Below are 22576 nucleotides of genomic sequence, written 5' to 3' on the forward strand. Positions count from 1 at the left end.
CATGAAAGGGGGAGTCTGGGGGAGCCTTTCAGTGGTGTCAGCAGGGTCTGATGGGGCTGGGATGACACTCTCAAGCACTTAGACCTCTCTGCTTGATGGTTTCTGTCTAAGGAGCAGTGAGAAATGGCCCCAAATCTTTGAAGAATATGTTTGAAGAGAAGTAGCAGCAAGTGGCATGTGAGGGTCCCTGCTGTTGGGGAAGTGGATGAAGCAAGGGGGGAAAGGTCCCTGTTATACTCCTTGCCAGCTCCTGTCTTTTCTGCTCAAACTTCTTTTATAGAGAGAGGATGCTGGGACATTACACACAGCAAATTTTGCAGGGCTATTGAAAATATCAGTCCACTAAATTCTCCTGCTTGTCAGTGGGGAAAAATGGGTAAATGAGAAGAAAAGTTCTTTCTCTCAAGTAATAAATGTTTGATAAAAGCTGGGGCAATGATCAAATACTTCCAACCCAGTCAAACATTTCTAGTAAGTGCTACTCATTCCAAAATCTTTAAGGGAGAAAGCATGTCTCTGGTATTTTATCTGAAGTATTTCTCAAAGGCTTGCAGGTCTCAAAGACAACTTTTGCCTTTCTCTTGCACTGGTTGTTATTAATAACAAAATTTCCTTTGACTCCAGTGGTGTAAAATTAGTTATTAAAATTCCCTTCATCAAAACTTTCAAGATTCATATATTACAAATTGCTGCAGTGATTCCTCAGCAAATTGATAAAAAAAAAATTCACAGCACTGAAGAAAAAGAAAAGCAGGTAACAAATAAGGGTAAATATTGCAGTCTTTAGTACATAGCCTTCTCATTGAGATAAACACAAATTCATAATTCAAAACAGCAGAATTTGGCCTAGTGAGACAAACTGTTTTCTGACTCTTCTGAGAGAGCAGTGAAACGAGAAATCCAGTTTATAGCTGCTATCTGCCGTTTTTGCCAATCTTGGGAGCACAAACCATTTTTTAAAGTGGACTGCAATTGCCCTTGGCTATACAGATTAGTGCTCAAAACCAGAAAAAAGGCCTGTGTCCCACTTTCAAATTGTTGACATCTTGTACTGGCAAAGAAAAAAGGTCTGAAAGGAGACCCAAAATAAAGTAGAGGCTTGGAGGAAGAGGCAAGGCCAGGAAATATGTACCAGTTGAAAGGGGTGGCAGGCTGAAAGTTTGTGTGAGGCTAGAAAAAGTAGAGATTAAAGGGTTTGGTAGACCCAAAGGTCATTGGAGTCCCAGAATAAAATTGAGTTTAAACGGAGGTGGGGGACAATAATGGACCAGAGACAGGAATAAAAGTAGAGGGCAAAAGTGGCCTCAAAAGGTCAGGATGCTGGAAATAAACCAGTGATCCAAAAGTTGGAGGGTGTCAGTAGAGGCTAAAGGGGGTAGAAGGACAAAAAATGGGGGTTCCTGTGATTGCACAAATCTGTGTGTGCAAAATCTTTCCCCCAGAAGTGTCCTGCTGTGGGATAGCAGCTTGTCTTCTTTATTTCATTTTTTTTTAATTAAAAACTGCAGGAAACTAATCTACATTAGTTCATCCAGCTGCAACTATTGCTAACTTTATCCTTCACACTCATGCTGTGGAAGATGTTCTGGGGAAGCCTCTGCTTATAAACTATTAATATTTTTATGTCCCTAGAGAAAATTAACTCCACTTACTCTTTAGCTTTGAAATTGAGCAATAGCAGTGGTCTGGATTTATTGAAAATAATATACATACATATATATATATATATATAGCAATAGCAGAAGAAGTGATTCTGACCTTCCTCTAAATAGAGAAATGGCTGAGCAGCCCTTATAAAAACCACACAGCTTGAGTGTACTGAGAGTGGTTGGGGTCGAGTTCTTTCTCCATTATGGCCTGTGATGGTTCTGGATTTGTCATTAGAAGTGGTGACAAAAGCCCAATGTTTTGTGTAGAACAGGGCTAGCACAGTGTCAAGGCTTTTTCTACACCAGCTGGGATATCACTGTAGAGATTTGCATGCAGTGCCTCAGAACAAGAGGATTCTAGGTAGAGCATTTGACAACTGTGACACTTAGCACATGTTGATGGTGGCAGTGCCTTGGGCAGAGGCTGCAGCAGCACTAACCAGCACTCAGTGCAGTACCTCTGAGTTATTTCACATCCAGGTTTTAGATTTTGTGGATAACCACTTTTCTGTGCAGCAGGAGGGGAAGGGATGGGAATGAGGATGATTCAAGGCCCTGAATCTTGCAGCAGATGTACAGAAATGGACATTGCCCCTGCAGAAATGACATGCCCAGCATTTAGCAGTGAAGGACATCACACTGTTAATTCCACCCAAAGAATGAATATTTTTACTAATCTGCTGTTGCTGCCATTTCAAAGCCCAGTGATCCCTGTCTATTAAATGAGTAATAGGCTCTTGAGAGTCCAGAGGAGATGGAATGCCAGACAAACATGAGGGTTTCTCAGGTAGGTGGGGGATTAGAATGCCCCAAGTATGTGTGAAGAGGATGAGAGAACGGGTTGTTTCAGGAGAGCATGCAGAGTTGTCACGATACCTTCCTCTCTGAATTAGTAAAACTCAGAGCCCTGTGCTGTGCTGAAGGAAGGATGCAGATTTTCCAAATTTAGACGTCTGTATAGAGCACATTTTCTACTTGATGCTTTCCTGTGACAGTCAATTCTAGCTGACAGCAGGAAGAAAAGATGTGTGCTGAATAAACCTTTTTATATTAGAAGTTTTATCTTTTAATGTGCAATGCCTGCATTCCTGGGTAAAAAAACCCAAATAGCAAAGATCCAAGAAACCAAATTAACCAAGTTTATAATAAACTGTAAAATTGTAATGTTTTGCAAGAAATAATGTCATACAAAAGCATTCAGAACCTTCTGTGTTACAAATAAAAGTGCAGGAATTTATTTTATTTTAGAGAATTAAAGATGGAATAATCAGCTTCTGGTTATATTACACTGCTTTTGTTTTTAAATTCTTATTTTCCACTATTGATAGGACACACAAAATGGGGGTTTTTTTTATATTTTAAAGGAATGTGTACTGAGCCCCTCAACTTGACCAGAACTGCCACTTATACTTAAAAAAAATACAGCTGAAAAAGGGAATAAAAGAATAATAGTGACAATTTAAAATCATTTCCAAACCATCTTGTGTGTCAAATCAAAAGTGGATCAGTATTTCTGTGTTTAAAATGTGTTAATAATATGGCAGACTGCAAGTAAAAATAGTCCTTATCCTGTGCCCAATGTCTATTTGTATCCTATTAACCTATTTCCTTAGCCTCAGGAAACCAAGGGATAGCAATGTAGCTCATTGTCTGCTTTAAACACATAAGCTGTCCACTTGGGCAAAAATAGCTGTACATCCACCTAAGCCCATGAAAGTGACAACACAGGCCACTTAGCCAACCATCTGAAGAGTGGCTGGACAAACACTCAGCAAACTGAAAACTCCTTAAATTATTTTTCTGGGGCAATTGTGAACAACAATTGCATTTATGGAGACTTTTAAGCAATTTGAAAAAAGAATAAAGGATCAAGTTTTCAACACAGGTCAGTGCTGAGCTGTTTTGACTGGCCCAGTCCTTGAAGTGCTAGCCAGACAGGTGCAGAGAAAGCTGCTGTGAGGTATGCAAAGCAACCTTGAAATGCAGGAGTGAATAGAGGGTTGAGGCATATTCCTTCACATCCTGGAAGCACATCTCTAATGTTTCTGATGTTGAAGGATTTCTTTTCATGACAGCAATTTCACTTGACTAGTCAAGAGGCTTGAGTACTGAGGGGCACGGGGGCACTTTGAAAACTGGCTGTGTTTTATAAAAAACTTGAGGACTATAAACAACTTTTCAAATAGTGTCATGGTTATTGAACTCACAGTCAGGGGCTGTGCTCATTATTGTCTTAATAAATCTCAGCTGTGCAGAGCTCAGATCGAGATTGAGTACCATGTTTCCATGTATTTTAACTGGAATAGGAAAGCAGTGAAGGGGAAAAAAGACTCATTGGAACCATCAGATTTCTCTTTAATATATGCTGTCTTGGCACTATTCTATAAAAAGCTCACAGAGGGCTGACTGGCTGTAAACCACCTTGGATTAGCAGTATATCTTTACAAGCTTCTCTACTCTTCAAACTTAGAGGTTCTCCTCCTGAAGCTGTTACTTCTCCAGTCAAATTTTATTGCAGCTAAAGAAAAGATTGCAGTGCTTTTTTATTGCAAAAGTATTCTTCATTACACACATGGCTGCCAACTGCTACTGGAAATTATTGCCCCAACAGTAAATATTTAGCTCTATTTTATTTCACTTAGATTTTACTCATTAAGATTCCACACCAATGTTAGCAAAAGTCAACAATTGCTTATGTTTGGTAGTTTACATAATTGTAGGGAATAGAGATGGATGGAGCTTATTTTTATTTGTTTTTTCTTTTCCACTATTTTGAAGAGATCAAGTTTCAATGTGCTGCTGTAGATCCATTGTTCCTGAGTTGTGATAAAATACAACTGCCTCAAATGGAACATTTTCATGAGAAATTGATGAAAACCATGCAGCAGATGTACCAATAACAAAATCAAATTATTAGAATACTGCAGGTATTGGAGGTACCTTTGGAGATACAAAATTATAGTAGTTTTGTTTGTTAGCATGAATTTCTCTTTACCACCAGTTTACCTTGAGTGATGTTTCAGAGCCTCCTAAGGGAGGTCTTTCTGGCTCAAAAGCCATTCATATGAGTGCTTTGGTGACATTTTCCATGTGAACTGGCTGCTGTGGGGAAGCTGGATCCTGAATCAGCACCATCAGCTGTTCCCATGACCAGCCAGAGACAGACACTGACTGAATGACTTTAACCCTCCCCTGTCTCCTACAGCTCCTCTTCTATCCTTTCTGTAAAGCACTGGCCATTCCTCTCATGATTAAATGGTATGTAATAGCAATTTTACTAGAGGATAAAGAGAGATGTAGCAGCTGAATTGTCACAAGAGGCATAAATAACTGCCATGAGACCACTGACCTTCATGTTACTTTACTGTATGGCCTTTGACTGAAGTTAACCTTACTGAAGAGAAATAACATGAGTACCTGGCTTCAGTTAATGTCTAGTGAAAAGAAGTGCTAATCAATTGTCCGGTTTCAAAGGCCAGGCATTGCAAGGAAATCTTGAAATGTTCAGTTAGCAGAAGTGTTGTCCTTGACCTTAAACAGATATCCTGCCTTAGAAAATTGTGCTAAAAAACATATGTAATGGCAAAGCTTGCAAACAAGGAAAGATGGATTACATTGGACCTTATTTTAATAGAATACCTTATTTTGGTAGCTGTCTTTCCCTTGAATTCAGTCAAAAGATGTTGATCATATTAAATAGCTGTAATTACATCCTTGATGCTCTATTCAACTCTATGCCAGATGTATATTTCTATGCAGCTCAAAGATCTGTAATAGTTTGCAGACCTGAATGTAGTTCTGCAGTTCATTTCTTTATGAGTTTTCTTCTTTTGGGAAAATGAAACCCAGTAGGAGATAGCATACCAAAAATAATTAGCTTTTCCCATTTTGGTCCTAAGACATGGATTTTATTTCATAGCAATTTTAAATGCTGCAGTTCGAACCATTCATTTGCTTCTCCTACTATTTTGACTCTCTTAAAATAAGTCTAATAGAGATGAGCCTAAAACACAACTACACAATATATTAAAGCCAAGAATAATGGAAACTGAAGCTGAAGCACATTTCTAGCTATCATTCTTCAGTCAAATATTAATATGGCAATCTATAATTTGATAATGCAGGTCTTTTTTTTTTTTTTAAAGTAACTGGTCTTTTTCTGAATTAATTCATTCAAAAACATTAATATTCCACCTGCAGAGATACTATTAAGCCATACAGCTTCAGAAAAGTATTCAGGGTTCTGTTACAGATTTCTGAATAAGAATTTCTAAATTCTTGCCTATATATTTAACACATTCTCTACTGAAAAGTAGCGCTAAGAAAATACAGAGCAAGAAACACATGGAGCTATACACAGAAGGAATATATAATGTTGTGGTGTAATCTTCAGGCATTCACTATAAACAATTTCTTTTGAAGATGTGTATATGTCTCTCTATTGTCCAGCTGTTATATTTCCATGCAATTCAATGAAAATCAGATGAGGAATAGGAATTTCCAGCAGGATCTATCTCATTTTAATGAAGTATCATTGCTGCTATTGGTTTGTTGGTTTGGGGGTTTTTTTAGCAGGTAACACTGTTAGAACTCTGCACTGGAGAGAGTGGGGTAAATCTGGATCTTTGTGAAACATCGTGCTGAACTCACCTCATTTAATTCCTGCAGCAGGAAATAGTCCAAGGTTGGTGCTGTGTTCTCTGTGTCTGCTCCTGAGCCTTATTATCCAAGTGACTTCCCCAGCAAAGTCAGGTTAATTTGGGGTGAGCAGTTTCCATTGCAGAGCTGACAGAAATGGCACCTGGGAGCTCTGCCTTTATCCAGACACAGGGCGTGCTCAGGGCCTGGATTGCAGCAATGCATTTGTGCCCTTCTGCACACAGGGAAAATATATCATTTACTGAGCATCTAGACACTCTGATAAGGACATGACACCAAAACCAAAGGAAACCTTTGAGTTCAGATGTAAACACCGCTTCCTTGCCTCTTACTCTGCTAAGTTATTAAAAAATAAAATAATAATAATAAATTATTCCAGGTTTCAAAACTCAGTGATGATAAGAAAACTGTGAAATTTATAAACAGGACTTAAGTGAACCTGTAATGTTCATGGAGTTTTGACAAGCCCAAGAGTAAATTCCTTTGATTTAGAACAACTTTTTTCAGCTTTTAGGGAGTAAAGGAAATTGAGTTTCTTCAGCTACAATATGTGTAATAATTGTCACAGTTTCTTTTCAAGGGACTGAAATAAGGGGGACTATGTAAAGCTGAACAAAAACATGACTATGTTCTCACTCTTTCTTGGGCCAAGGCTCTTTTAAAATGGAACAATTTTTATAAAACTAAACTGTCCTCACTGAGATCAGATAAAAATTATTCTAGGACTTCCATGAATAACTTTTTGTCCCATACTACAGACAGATGAAATGTATAGCTTCCAGATTAACAATGTAGCCAAACCCTGCAATTCATGGCAGGCTGCAGACAATGAAGTCTAAAAAAAAAATTTAAAAAAAATGCTAAAAGTCTGCACAATGTCTGCTTGCACACTGACAAAGGTCTTTTGTAAACAGTGTCAGTTCATTAAAACTAATTTTTTCTGGTGATGTAAAATGCTGCAAAATTATTTATGCAGATATCAGTTTCAAATTTACAGGAACATTAAAGATGCCTAAGATTATATTGATAAATAATATTTTAGCACTCTTATTCCAGCTTACTATCATATTTGCAGTTTAAATTAACTTCTGTTGCTCTATGAAGCTCTGTTTTTCACAGGTTTTAAGCTGGGGGTATTATTGACATTGAGTTAACTCAAATACTTCCACAAGATATAATAGTAGAAGTCCTGAGAGTTTCCTTATACATAATGCAATTTGTTTAATATGGGCAGATTAAGGAGCTGATTCATCCAGGGATTTAAACACAGGAGTAGACTCATTTGAAGCCAGCAAGACTATCTAAATTGAGAAAACAAAGCAAAGTACTTTATATCTGGCATTGAGACCTAAAATAGGAATCCAGAAATAGATCTGTAACTGCAGTTCTCTAAAACTGTCAGCTAGATCATCAAAATTTGTCTTAATTAGGAACTAACATGTTCTTTGAAGCTGAGGATTTGCCTTTTTTTTCTTTTTTTGTAGTTTGTGGAGTTTTTGATATACATATTTTAAAAAGCAAATCAAAATCAAGTTTTAGGTAGAGGAAATGCCAGCTCAGCATCTGTGTCCCTGTGCCAACTGCCCAGAGCCCAGGGTAAGGGCAAAGTGAAGACCACAGAGAAGAATCTGAGCAGCAGAATGTACATTTATTTCCTTTTTATACAAAATTACAGATTACATTCAGGGGTAAATTATTTATATATTATTCATTCTTTTTCTTCAGATTCCCTAGAATTGACAAGCTATCAAACAAGAAGGATCACGCTTGCTAAAAAATGGTATATTTGTAAAAACAGATGCCATAATAGTAGAATAGATTTAGAGCATTTAATGTCTTGATTTTATTCTGATAAAATTTAAAAAAAACAAACAAACATTTTCCCCACCCCACAAGTCTACCTGAAGCACTACTAGAGTGAGTTAAGTAACAAGGCAGAGTTACTTTTAAGCTTTCCTTTTTTCACAGCCTCACTGGGAGTGTGTCTGTCCTGGGGAATCAGGGAGCAGCAGCACGGACCCCCAGTGTTTGCACAATGCAGCTCAAGCTCTCATGGACATGGATGAACCCCTTTGGACACCAGGGAGCCTTCATGAAAGACAAATGAAGCTGCTCATGGGATCCATGCAGCATACCTGGTGTGTGGTTTTTATTCAATTCACAGTTTATTTACATTTCTTATCCTTTATCACAATGCTTGTCTGTGTGCATCAACAGTTCCCATGATGGTACGGTGGGAGGCATAATTCCCATCTGTTTGAGTTGTGGATTTCTTTTCAGAAAATCACAAACACAGGACAATGAAAAAGAGCTACTCCTTCCAGCACATCATGAGGGAATAGAGCAGAATCTGATGGAATATTCAACACAGCAGTGTGAATGCCCAGTGAACGTATGCAGCTCTCAAAACCCCTTGAAAACAAGTTCCACACTGGAGGAATATTTTTTGTGGCTGGAGAGGCTCAGCATGTGGTAAGTCACTCAAGCTGGTTTTCCTTGGTCAAGTTCCTATGTTGCAACTATTTTTCCCTTTCCCAAAATGTCTCATGTAAGGACCAGATTTTGGTGGATAAGTCAATGTTCTTTTAATCATTATTAGAGTCACTCTAAGGGTGCAGCTGTCAGGATGCATTGATACTAATTTTCTAGGGCTTTAAAACTTTATTGTCATTGATACAGCACCAAAGCAACGTGCAAATTCACTAAGTGCCAGAGTTTATCAGTAAAGCCACATGAAGGCTTTCAACATCTTCTCTGCATCCTCCAATTTCTTCCAAGGCTCTCTGTTAATTTCAATTATTGCTGTGTCTTCCTCTGCCTTGAGGAAGCAGTTCTGGAATTGTCATTGACTTTCTAGAGAAAGCTGGTTGTTTCCAAGACACAGTATCTCTTTTAAAACTGTGAACCACCCTCTGATACAATGAGTGTTAGTAAAATTTCATAGAATTTTTACTGTATTAAATGCTAAACAACTGCACAGATAGTTCAAAGTCAAATAGAGATCACAGAGGAACTGAACAAACATTTAAAGTCTCTCAGGCATTCAGGAACCATCAAGTGAATATTCTATTTCTGTGACACCTGTGAATTCCTTTTTAGGTATATTTGAATATTTGTAAGTACACTGAAATTCAGTGATCTCAGATGTATACGGTTGTGCAAATACTGCTATTTTATTCTTTAGATTTACTGGTAGATTTGGAAGAAAATTATCCAGGAGCTGAAAATAGCAGGGAGGCAAATCAGCCAACCCACTGATCAAATCTGTAGATATAGCAAAGTATCCCTTTAATTTTTCATGAAATTACTAAGGAAATTTACGAGCAGTATTAAAGCCTGTGGTAGAACATGTGGCCATCAGGCCCCACCATATGGCTCAGTTGCCCTATTAGCCATCTATGCAGAGGTTAACTCAGGGCTGGAGGAACTCACCCTGCTCCCTGTTGGGGGTTTCCAGGCCAGACCAGAACTCTGCTTAAGTTTCTCTCCTGCCCCAGATGTGCTGCAATTATCAGCTGTTCTAGGAGGGAGCACTGCTGGTTAGGGGAGAAACAGAACTCTGTCTATCCTCATGTGTAGAGGTTGCCAGGAAACAGAATTTCTTCTGAAATTTCTGAAAGAAACATAGTTTTGGTTTCTAGAGATTACTTAGGGAAGATATTTGAACTTTTCTGACGCAAATGAGAGGGTTGAATCAGCTTAGGTTTAAAAACAGTTGAAACTCATGAACACGTAAACAAAGGTAATGGTTCTGGTTAATTTGCACAACTGTTCTTGTAAAAGTTAAATGTGCACAGACTGATCCTCCCCAAAAACAAATAGGCTGGAGCTGAGACATTTATCTTCAACCCAGCTGATTTATCTCATCTATGTGTAAATGAAAAATAGTTGTTGGGGCATCTTTAAAAAGCAGTATATTCACTTATCTCAAACTCATCAGGTGGGTCTTAGACATTGAAGGCATTTGCAAGGGAGAGTAATTGCTCACAGCTGAGGAATCTAGACTTTTTTCTGCAGTCATAATATTCCACAATATGTGTGCTCAGGGTACTGATTTGTCCTGGTTAAAGAAGAAAGTGAACCTATTCAAACATTACTACTACTGTAACAAGAAAGAGAACAGCCACCATTCCTATCCCAAGTGTTAAATCCTCATTCTGTATTTCCTAAAAACCTTTTCTGTTCATATACAGAGGGAAACAGGATAGAAAATTAAGTGGAAACTTTTTTATTTGGTGAATATATAACAAGAACTAAAAAAGGAAGTATAAGTGAAGCAAAAGAAAAGAAAGCATTCCTTGAGTTCAGGCTGTTAAACACCTTTTGTTGGCTTGTAAATGAAAGCTTATTCAGCTATTTTTTCTCCAATTAAATATTTGAGGTCTCCATAGTAACAGCCATTTTGCAAGATGCTTGTACTTCACGATCTGGATATTGAGCCACTGAATAAAGTGGAACGGGAAATGCTATATCCATAACACTTTTTAGAATACTTTCTAGGGAAAGAAGCAGTACCTGCTGCCACAGAGCAACAGTTTTCTGGACATAATGCTAATTTTAAAAGTTTGGATTTTTTTCTAAAGAAATTATGCATTTCCTTTTCTGTTCTTGTTGTCTTGTGTTGTGTGACATGTGCATTTAAAAAATAGTTTTACATAAAAATTAAAATAAAACTTAATTTTAGATTTTAAGTCATGATGTTACAAATCAGCTTTTCAGCAGGTCAAAGTGCTTTACAAATCACTGAGGTCACTGCAGAGATTATAGGGGCTGAGGCTCTGCAGTCAATCTGTTAGACACATTGGTAAAAGAAATTTAAAAATACTGTTTCTCTAGCATGGCTACTGGTCACAGCTCAGTAGGTGCTGTGCAGTGGTGCTGGTACCACTATTTCTCTGTGGGTGAAATTGCCTTACAAGTGAATAGTCCAATGTCCACACCCTTGGGATAAGGAGCAGTGCTCAGACACTGTTGGACACTTTCTCCCTAAGGGGTCTGCAAACAAGGACTTTACTCTGAGCTGAATTTCTCCTCCTCTTTTTTATTCCTACAGAATCAACCATGAGGTCCTGCATACTCTTTTCCCCCCAATACTATTAAATTTTCTCAGAGGTCTCTCAGGTAGCAGCCTTGAATGCTCAGTTGGAATAGCTGATGGCTCAGCATGTTTGTGAGCTATATGGTTGATATTTGTATCAGATCTGTGGTACATTGTGTCCTCCATAACAGCATTACCTCCTATTCTTTCTCCTGTGTGAACAACTGGTCATCTTCTGCCTTATTTTGACTACAATGTAAACAACAAATTGGAGCCAGGGGCAGAGCTGTTAAGCCCTGATAAGATAACTGAAGCATGACTTAGATATGAAGCAAATGTTTCTACCCTAGAGGAGATCTGTTATTTTATTTTTCCTTAAGCTAACTGGAGGTTTGTTTTGCATTGTCTCAGCATGGCAGTTTAGGCACTAATCCTGACACACAGGTCCCACAGACTTTAACAGGAGCATACCACACCTGAAAATGCTCAGTTCTGCGAGTGATGTTCCTGTTGGAATTCATGCTTACCACAGCCAACTAGCTAAATACAGGGGATTCAAGGAGAGGATTAAAATGTCCTGTCTGGCAGGAATTGCTACAGGCACTTGTATTAACTGGATTATTAATCTCCATAAAGTACTTAATAGATAAATAGTGTTTTTTATATTTTCAGAGATAGTATTCTTAAATATGTCTGATTTTCCAAAGGGAACAAAAAACATCACTGAAGCATTTCCATTAGGGAGAAGATAGGATCCCCGGGGTGTTAATCCAGCTCTTTGAGAGGCTGAAAATCTCAGGAAGCAAGCAGAGCACAAGCCATTGTCCAAGTTCCGGCAATTAATTTTCTTTGCTCTCCCTCACTGCGTTTTATTAACTAGGCTATTGATGATATATATGTTATTTTAATGGTCATGTCCAACACAACAAAACAACCATTAACTATATTGGAGTTAGTATTTCCTATGTATGAGTAAGTTCTACAAGTCTTACCTTTAAAAAATATAAGATCTTTGGGCTACCCTGATTTTGGGCAGCTACATCTGTTTCTGTAATATAAAAAAAGAGTGGCACCAGCTGATGAATTGACATGTAGACAAGGACAGCTTTTTATGAAGAGTTGCTACAGGGTTCATCATCATGAAGGACCCCTCAGTTCTGAGCTGTTTGACCTACCTCTGCAATGCTTTTTATGAAGAGTTGCTACAGTGTTCATCATCATGAAGGACCCCTCAGTGCCGAGCTGTTTGACCTACCTCTGCAATGCTTCCTCAGCCAGGTTTTCTTATGGAATGTGTTTACTCATTGATTATAAAGATTTGGCTGAATAAGGATTGTATAATCTATATATTTAACCATAGAAACTGCCTTATTTATAATATTGTTGCTTATTCAGATTGTCAGAAGTGTAGGTAACATTACAAATATTCCCACTCTGTAACTATTAACACTTGGGTTAAAGAAAGCATCTTGCAAAAACACCTGTACAGGAGCTGTTGAGATAAACTGAAGCCTAGATCAGCAGAATGTTGCTACAGGTAATGTCAGCTTTAATGTGAATGTGATTTGGAGAGATCTGCGCAGTGTGGCCAGCATTTGACCGAATTTCCAGTTACAGAGCAGCATCTACCTGGTAATCTCAGTGCCTTACAGCACACAGGCAGTTTTCTGCTCCTGGAGGTCACAACAGTAGAGTGACTTGTGTGGGAGATCAGAGCTCCCAAAGTCAGGACAGCAGAACCTTTTTTTATAAATAAAAGGCAATACATTTTCATTGATTTTACTTTATCAGCAATTATTTTGGAGCAAGTACATGATCCTCTATCCCAGTGCTTTAGTTCTGCTCAGACACTATGAAAAAGAACAAGGGAACATTATCAAGCTGATACTTTAAGCAGAAAGTAAACAATGGCAGTGACAGGCAAAGAAAAGTGCAGCAGTGGAGTTGCAGCTTCACTTCCAAGGGCATGGCAAGCAAGGTAATTGAGAGTATGAATGGACATAGAACAGCTCAGTCAAATTAGATTAGAGCAAAACCTGTCAATAAACAAGATCTTAATACAGGAAAATGAGAATTAACAAAAGAAAACAAAATATTCTTTTAAAAACCCAAAAATGTATGATATTGTGAGCAAAATGAAACAATAATCAAGTCAATGTTTTTTGAAAAAGTTCTAGTGCTTTTTAGCTATGCAGCACAGATCCCATATGAGAGCACGTCTGGACCTACAATCTCTGCTACAACTTCTCATTAGTATCATCTTAGATTCTTTATTTCCCCAGTAATATTATTAGAAATAACCATAAAAGCAATAACATGTGTGCTCAGGGTTGGTACAGGCTTCAGACATTCAACAATATACTTTTTTGGAGCATTTTTAATTCCTATCCTAGTATTCACAATCCTTTTAGGTAATCAAAGCTATGAGAATATTGCTTTTTCTTTTCTAGGTAAGGTTTGGTCATCTCCTGACAGATCCAGTGTCTAGTAGACAATGTAAAGAAGTTTTGATCACTCCATCTCCTGCTCCATCATTCCACCTTTCTGGGCTAAAACTCCAAGCATTGCATGCCTTATAAAAGAGATGACTCTGCCTATATGTTACCTCCCTGCTGCTTTTCCTTGTTTATAACTTGCCAGATTCCAAGTTGTCCATTACAACTCCAATTTGTCAGTACAAATGCACTCAGGAAGCTGCATCAATGTGAAGCCAGCTTGATACCATATTTAAGTCTAGGCATAATTAATATCTAGGCAAATCCTATAGCAGGATTTTAATGCAACACATTGGGAGTATGAACGTCCAGGACTCTGACTTAATTAAGGAAAAGAAAATAAAAGGTTATCTATTGTTTCACTATCTTGAATCTCTGCAGGACAGACCTCCTACAGAGCTACTGGTGACTGGCTCTGGGTCAGCTCTTAGTTCCACCCAAGGAATGTCCCAGAGATCAGTGCAGCCAGGACTATCAAAGCCAGGAAACCAGAAGGAAACAGTTCAGACTGCTGTGTTTGTCCTCAACATTTTGTGACTGCAGTCTCATGTTTTGTCACTAAATTTTATTTTTGCGTAAACATTCCCCTTGGGCACCTGGACTTCACAGCAATGGGATCTTTTCAAAGTAAATCATCCAAAGATGTCATGCTTGCTTCAAACTGCTTGTAGATGAAACAACAGCTGGATGAGAAGTACAATGAACAGGTAAACAGAATAATGGGTAGATTGTCTTTCATGCAATAAACAGCAGCCACAGTAAAGCAAGTGCTTTGTTAAAGGAAGGGTAGCAGTACTTTACAATAAATTATTCTTTATTTTAAAAACTCCAGCCACTCCTCTGTGTCAACAAATCCTATTTGCCCTTCTCAAGGTGCCTGGGGACAGAATATGAATGACATGTGGGCTAGAAGATAAATGGGATAAGCCATGGTTCTCTCTTTTATTTTGCTCTGACTTTGATTTTAAGCAATATTTTTGCCTGAGTCAGTGCATATATTCTCTAATATATTGTTGAACCTCAATGCTTTCTCTTCTGCAGTAAGTTGCAGTTGGACCTGTTAGCTTCTCCTTTCAATAGATGTTTATGTGAAAACCTCAAAACATCAGCTGCACAGCACTCCAAGATAAAATATCCCTTGATGAGAGAGACATGTAGCAATTATGCCTCATAAAGTATATGTTTCAATCCCTGAAACATCAGCATGTGTATACATTCTATTCTCTGTGAGGCCATCTCCTCATCTAGGTTTTGCTATCTGCTTGCAGACTGATCTCATTTTGGTTTTGAAGTGTAAAGAAGGAAAAGGGAGTAAAGTATTTGTGACAGTGATAATTTGCAACCCATGCAGCATAAGCCAGTCCTCTGTTGCTTTTGTGGTAGGTGAGGGAGAAGGCTGTAGGTGATGAAGCAGGGTTTCTGCTCCTGTAGGTTTTTGTTCATTTGGTGCCAGTTGAATGTTGGTCCCTTCATGCCATCAGTCTCTCTACACCCTGTCTGTTCGAGTGGGGAACAATGACAGTGCAAAACCCTGAGTCTATATATCTCTATTTTGTAATTCATTAAAGGTGAGAAATGAGGCTTCAGTGAATTGAATTACTCTGATGCAGAATGCTTTCCAGCAGTTTATAAACCTGTACCCCTGGGTATCAGTGTTAGCCAAAAGAGGACATGCAGTTTTTTTTATCTTGGTTTTCTAGATCCCAGAAAATAAAACCAACAAATATATTCTTTTTTTCTGCACCATGGCATTTCAACAAAATATTCATGTCATTTGCATCGACGTATAGAATGTTATCTGCTTGCCTGTTGAGGTGGGATGATATTTTGTCTCCATGCTGCTGAGTAATTAAAATTATCTTTCTTTATGGATGGATCATGTGAAGGCCTAAGAAAAATACCACTGTGCTGCACCTGAATTTTTTATAAATAAATAACAGAAATTGGGTTGATGATATTGTTTCTTACAGTAATTGCATCAATTAAAATAATGAAACACTGTAGGAGCTTCATTTCTAAAGTTCTTATTTAAAACCTAAAGAAATTCACTGTGGGCCTAGGGCTCTCTCCCATGTGGTATACATAAATTTGGAACATGGGAGGGTTTCAAAGCACTTATGCAACAGCAATTAGCTATTTAATTACTCCCTTCTCTTAGATCCTGTTGTTAAACCCAGTTCATAATGCATGAACATTCTGGGCTATCAAGGCAGGAGCTTCAAACCATGCCAGACCAAACAACTTGCTGAGGCAGTGGTCATTAGCTGGAGTAGTAACCCTTGTGGTATTTCCATATATGTAATATATAAACTCCAGTAATGGTGTGCTGAGGGCAGATGGGGTGTTGGTGGCTCTGCAGTCCTAGGAGCAGTTCCAGCCCCACCAGGCCCTGCAGCTGATCAGTTCTTACATGCACTGAGCTTTGAGTCCATGACAGTCAGGCAAGTGGCACTCCCAGGCTCACAGAAAGGGCTGCATAAATGGACTGTGCAACCTCTCATAAAAAAAACCTCTGGCTTTGCAGAGTGCACCCCAAACACATCACCTTTCCTTCTGTGAGATAAAATACTCATCTTTAGCAAGCTCTAACATAGTTTTCACCCGAGGCCACTAACAACATAGGACTCAGAAGTCGATATACTGACCAGTACCACAAACTAAATTTTTAACTGAGTATTAACTGGAACACGGTAAGCTCTTTTCAGTAAATTAGGTTTGTATTGAATAAAATGGCTGGCATGGAAGTAGCATGAATTTCTTAGTGAGTTTGCTTTAAATGTGCTTTATGAGCTCAGTAACATAAATCATAGGACTTCCATTATTTAATTTTTAATCTCAGCTTTTAATAGCTTCATAATTCACTGTTGTTTTTAATTACCATTCATATCTTCACCAACAACAAAAAAATGGGCTCAAAGAAAAAGAAATCAAGCATCAGAACATGGTTTTGATTTAGAAACATTCACAGTATTAAAATAGAATTGTTGCTCCTAGCTAAACTGTTTGAATTATACATTAATTCATTTCATCTGGTTTCTCTGGTACTATTTTGGAATATTTTTTCAACCACTGATTTACATTTTATGTTAAAGCTAAAGTTCCACTTTTATATTCGTAGATATTAGGTCAGCTATATAATTTATTAATTCATCAAAGTAAATACCATATTCTACCACAAGTGTCTGATGTTGGCTGCTCACCAACCAGCAAGTGCCACAGGGACAGTGAATCAGAACATTTCTGGGGCATCTGCAGAAATCTAAGATTCAGGAAAGCAAATGTAAACCCCAGTGTGGTGTGGGTGAGAGCCAGCCAGGAGGCATGTCAAATTCCAAATGGCATCCTGAGGCACATATGCATGCTGCTAACTGTGCCACTTTGGTTTATGGGAAGAAGTAAGCTCATGATAACAACGCTTTGTCAGTCATTCATTTTTCCAAATCTAAACTGCAGCTGATGTAACTTACAGTGCTATGGAAGCTAAAATGCAGTGGAAAAATTCCTGATCCACTTCAGTGTGAGTACAGCCAAGACAAACTGTACACTGCAAAAGAATAACTTGATTTAAATTTTGCATTTCCTTGAGTCCAGTAGTGCTACACCTGCTTTCAGCTCACACGTTTATATTTTACAAGTAGCAAGATGCAAAGAGAAGTCTCCTTTTAATTGTTTGTCCCGGCCAGATTTCCCTTTAGCCTATCTCCCTGCTTTCCTGCTATGGAGCTGGGCAGAAACCAGCATGGAGAAGGGTGAGGGCAGGTGCCACCCTGCACATCTAGAGGAGTCCCCACTGCCAAAACACTGGGACCCCATCTCCACTGGAGCACCCAGTTTGGGTCATTCTCCCTTGCAACACTGACTGTGGCTGTCTTTGGATCAGACACTCAACAGAGACTAAATGCAACTGCTGCAATGTCAGGTGTTAATCACGATGGATTAATTGATTAGAAATTAAACTGCTGTCATCCCTCTTTGCTCCTTCTCATGAGGACACCTTCCTCCTTCATCTGCATCAGAGTTCAGCTGAGGCAGAGCAGAATGCAGACATGGAGCTTGCACAGCTACAGTGGGAAGTAGATGTGGGTACATCTATGTATATACATAAAGACATATGTTTTAAATAGATGTACATACATAGATATATATATACACACACACTGAATGGTTGTCACTATAAATAAATAGTGTAAAGAAATGCAATATTTACAGATAAATTTAAATCATAAGCTCTCACTGCCCAGAATCTAAGCAGCTTTTCTCTCAAATTCAGAGATTAAAAAAAAAAAAGGGGGGGGGAAAATATGGCTGTATTGCCACCTGGAGGATCTGTGTGTCCTTACCCGTGTGTCATGACTGGCTCCCCAGGACAGGATGCGTGTGGTGTCTCTGAGCACAGGGGTTTAACTGTAGAGGGAAGAAGTTCCTGGCATTGAGGTTATCATTAGGGGTAATTTGAATCAGCTAATTGTGTAGTTACACCTCTTATCAGTATTTGTACCAGAATAAATAGCTTGGACACTCAATTTATTTTTGTGCTCTTGAGATGACGTGTCTGTGCTTTCAAAATAAACTCCTGGGTGTCTCCTCTTGCTTAAAGGAAGAGGCAGGAGGGACGATGTTGGCAATGGTCAGAATTCAATGCTTCCTTTCAGCTTTTTTTCCTTTGATTTTGACTTGCAGTTTTAGGTCCCTTCTAAATTTTAAAGTTAGTAAAATGTGAAGAAAGCTCTCTTTTAAAACCCAAGATTAATTCTAAAGTTGAACCTATTTCATTCATGCCAAGGAGATCTAAAAGCCTGAAATAAAATCCTGCCAAAGGCATTAAGTATTCTTGTGCAGACTCTTCGCCCTTCTCCTGCTGCCTGGCACTGCCAAAGGGAAGAAATGGCTCCTTTAGTGAAAATGATCCAAGTATGAGGCATAAAATCCCTTGGAGTGCAGAAAACATGATCATCCCAGCACAGGCTGCACCAAGTGGACTCATCTTCCATTTATATATTTATAGGGACCTGGCCAGTGCTGTCCTGAGCTCACTGAGGGTTCTGCAGCCACAGCATTGCTGCAGTCTCCAGGGTGTCAGGCAGGGACAGAGCCCTCATCACACCGTCCTCCTCACCTGACTGAAACACCTTGGCCATTTCTTTGACACCCCATGAAGATCTGCCCCGAGGATGGTTTCAGTGTGTACCAAGGATGAGTAGTGGGGACCTGTGGATATCTTCTCCCTACCAGGTGTGGAATGTGTGTTCTGACTCCAGGATCCTGACTAATGGAGGGAGGCTGTACCCACAGAGCTGGTAAATGGGGCACTGAGCCTTTTCCGGGCAGGGAAAGAGATGGCTGCCATTTCCCAGGGCAGGCACGAGGCTTTGCAGGCCTGCCAGAGCAGTCCCAGAGCGCCACCAACGCAGCAGGGAACGCCTCAGCAGAAGCACCCGGCCAGGGAACCCGGCCCTGCCCTGCGCTGCGCTGCTCGGCCGGGGCTCGGCAGCCGGGGCAGAGTGTGCCACAAGCAGTGCAGCCTTCCAGCTCCGCGCACAGGGACCGGAGCAGAGACAGGGAGCGCAGCGCTTTGCCCCCCTCTGCTCCTGCCCCTGTCCCTGCCCTGTCGCTGCCGCTGGCGGCGCGCCCCGCTCCGTGGGGCAGGGACAGGGACAGGGACAGGGACAGGGACAGGGACAGTCTCCGCGGGCTGCCGTGTCACCCCCCCGGCCTCTCGGGCACCTGGCACTCACCTGTCCGCCTGCCAGCCTCGCACCTGAGCAGTTCCTGCCTCTCACTCACCCCGTTCTGCAGATTCCTGGTCTCCTGTGCCGCTGCATGGCCGCACGCAGAAATGCAGCTCTGGGGAGGAACTTCAGTGCTCTTTCCCTGTGATAAGAACGAGGAGAAAAAGAAATAAAGTTAAGAAGACTGTAACAGTGACAGCAAAATGATGAGCAGGCACCACTTGGAATTTAAAAAATTCCTGAAGCCATACATAGACAAATGTGCTCATGTGTCGGTTTTTCCATCATATTTTTTGTTGTATTTTATGTTCTTGCTTAGGGCAATTAGCCTTTTAACAACCTCTCTTTCAGAAGAAGAAGTAACTTTAGTTCCTGATCATTAGTGAAACACATATTTTCTGTATTGTTATGTCTGGACAGATGGCAGCCATTCCTAAATATGTCTTTATAGGACTAAATATTTTAAAAATAATGTTAGCTAAAGATAATGCTAAGTAAAGCAATATCACCTACCATTATATTCTAATTCCCCAGAAAAGAGTTGCCAGCAGCTGCAGCACAGTAGCTGAAGCTTAGCATTTCTCCTTGTGTTAACCTAGACATTGTGAGGGGGCAGCCAGCCACAAAAGATGCTTCCCTCCAATTATTGTACTTATGTAGGAAATAATCTGAAAAGGGCCATCTGACAGGCAGGATGCCATCTTTCTATTGCTAAGCAACCCCTGATATCTCTTTTCAGGAGGAGTGATCCGCTTCCTGAAGAGTACACAGCTGAATTTAAAGAAGCATTTTTTCCTTCTATATTTCTTTTATTCTCTCTCTCATTTTTTTCCATTTTTTTTAACTACACAAAATGACTACTGATGATCCTATAATGACAAAAAAAAAAAAAAAGGACTGGGAAGAGCTTACTAGGCAAAAGACAAGCAAAATCTGAGCTGCACACTGCAGTCAGTAAGACAAAGTTGATAATGATGGCACAAATAACCCTCCACCATAGCTGACAAAGATGCTAAAGAAAATTAAATACACCACTCTATGCAGAAAATTTGGCTTGGAGAGAAAAAGTGAGAGAACAGTGGGAGGTAGACTGCATCTTTTTTTTATGCTTTCCTGTTCCTTCCATTTGGTTCTACTTTCTTTCTTCCAGCTTTTATTTGGCAACAATTCAGCAGCATATGTGTTGAGATGGAACACGTACTTTTACCCACTTTTGTTGCTTGCTAATGCCTTTAGTGCTACCTTTTTGCTGGTTCCCTGTTTTCCTTTCTCCTTGTCTCTGGGGTCACAGGTTTCTGCCATTTACTGCTCTTCCAGCAGCTCTTACTTAACTAAACAAGTATATTTCCAGCTGACAGTATATCTATAGTGGTGTCTTGAAGCCAGTTGTTTACACAGTGGTGCTTTTAGTGGGATAAACATACCCACAAGTGCTCTGTCTCATGTTGGCTGTTTTCTCCTTGAACCTTTGTGTTACAACATGCAGAAAGTGGTTTCTTGTGCATGCAGGTGTTGCTTTATTCTTTTTTTTTTCCTAACCAGAGAGAAATTATGAGTGCCCACACTGTTTCAGTTGATGCAGATAGCAAAGGACTCGGTCAAAATTTTCTCCAGACAGGTCCAGATCTTAGATCAAGTTCTCCCACCAGTGAACACAGGGCATAGCACAAGATCTTCCTTTTCCAGCTTGCCCTCTGCCTTCTCTGTCTGGATACTCTGAGGTCAATCCATGATCAAGAAGCTCAGTTTAACCTCTTAAACTCAATGGCCACTCAGCAGACATCATGCTATAAATAAGGATATTCTTTCCCAATCTGCCAAACTCAAGCATGTACTGAAGATACAATCCAGCTTGAACATACTAGTGCTCTATTAAATCCATTGTCTCACATTTATCAGTAGCAATACAGAAATTTTCAGATACCCATACAGATGCTGAGTAGAAACAATATCACTGAACAAGGTCAGAGCTGGAATGATAAAATGCCCACGCAGGATGTATTTGCAGTTATTTTTCCAGTTGCAATGAGTACCTGGAGTGACTATGGCTTGAGTTTTACTGCTCTTTTTTTATGAATGATGGTAGCAAAAGCACCCATCAGTATAAGGGTGAATACCAGTGTGGTGGGCAAAGCAACTGCTGAAATTATGTTCAGTTTAAGGACAGTTTGAAAGTATGTAACTGAGATAAATTCGTCAGGTCAATTAGGCAAAGAAATAATTAACACATCAGAGAATGATTCAAGGGAAAATTCCTGGTGGGGAAGAATTTGTAAGGAACCAGAGAGTTTTGTGGTGCAGGGTTATCCCCTGTAGTGAATTGCCTTTATGGGACCACAATTTTTTCAACAAGGATCTCCCACAGGGGATAAAGAAATCTTCCTTTTGTAAAAGACCTCAAAATAATTCAAGCTGTCTGCCAGTAATTAAATCCATTAAACTAGTAACAGGTGGTAAAGCTGTATTTTTTTCACATCTGTTATCATTTTCATGAATCAGTATGTATTCATTGCAAGAGCTGGGTAAACCACAGAGCAGAGAGGGCTGGGTTGATGGCTGTCATCCAGGCAGCTGCTGTGCTCACTCCTGTAGTTATCTGAAGAGCAAAGCAGAGGGAATGTGAGAATATCTGGTAGGCAGGAGGGGGTTTTGGCAGGATTCCAAAGGATAGGAAGGCAGGGATTTAAAAGGTAGTGAAAATATTTCATAGGCTCTTTATAGAGAAGAGTAAAAAAGAAAAAGGGAACCTTGGTTGTGTTTAGAGCATTACCTTGATATACCTTCCCTAACACAGATTTTCTGTGTGGCCTGGAGTATATTCCTTGGTTGGTCTAGCTCAGTAAATTTAAAAACGAAAATCCCTGGGAAATTTCATAGTTGGTGAGGACAACAGGCATAGGACAGCTCCCAGGTATGTAAGTGAATTGACCTTAGTCTCCAAATCTCAATGCATTTGTGCAAACTGGCTGCTGGGAATAGTGTGCCATGATGAAGAGGTCTGGGTAT

The 22576-nt window shown here is 39.6% G+C and overlaps 1 long non-coding RNA gene across 1 annotated transcript in view; it reads right to left on the bottom strand.

Moving 5' to 3' along the window:
- LOC143694851 (uncharacterized) overlaps positions 1–20329 on the bottom strand; it is a 36492-nt gene extending 16163 nt beyond the window's left edge. The window contains exons 1-2 of the long non-coding RNA XR_013183576.1: positions 20084–20329; positions 19577–19712 (exon numbers count right to left, since the gene is read on the bottom strand). This is a non-coding gene — a long non-coding RNA (uncharacterized LOC143694851). The remainder of the gene's footprint in view (positions 1–19576; positions 19713–20083) is intronic.
- Positions 20330–22576: the final 2247 nt, after the last annotated feature.

This window comes from Agelaius phoeniceus, chromosome 10 (genome assembly GCF_051311805.1).
Source record: "Agelaius phoeniceus isolate bAgePho1 chromosome 10, bAgePho1.hap1, whole genome shotgun sequence".
NCBI classification, from domain to species: domain Eukaryota; kingdom Metazoa; phylum Chordata; class Aves; order Passeriformes; family Icteridae; genus Agelaius; species Agelaius phoeniceus.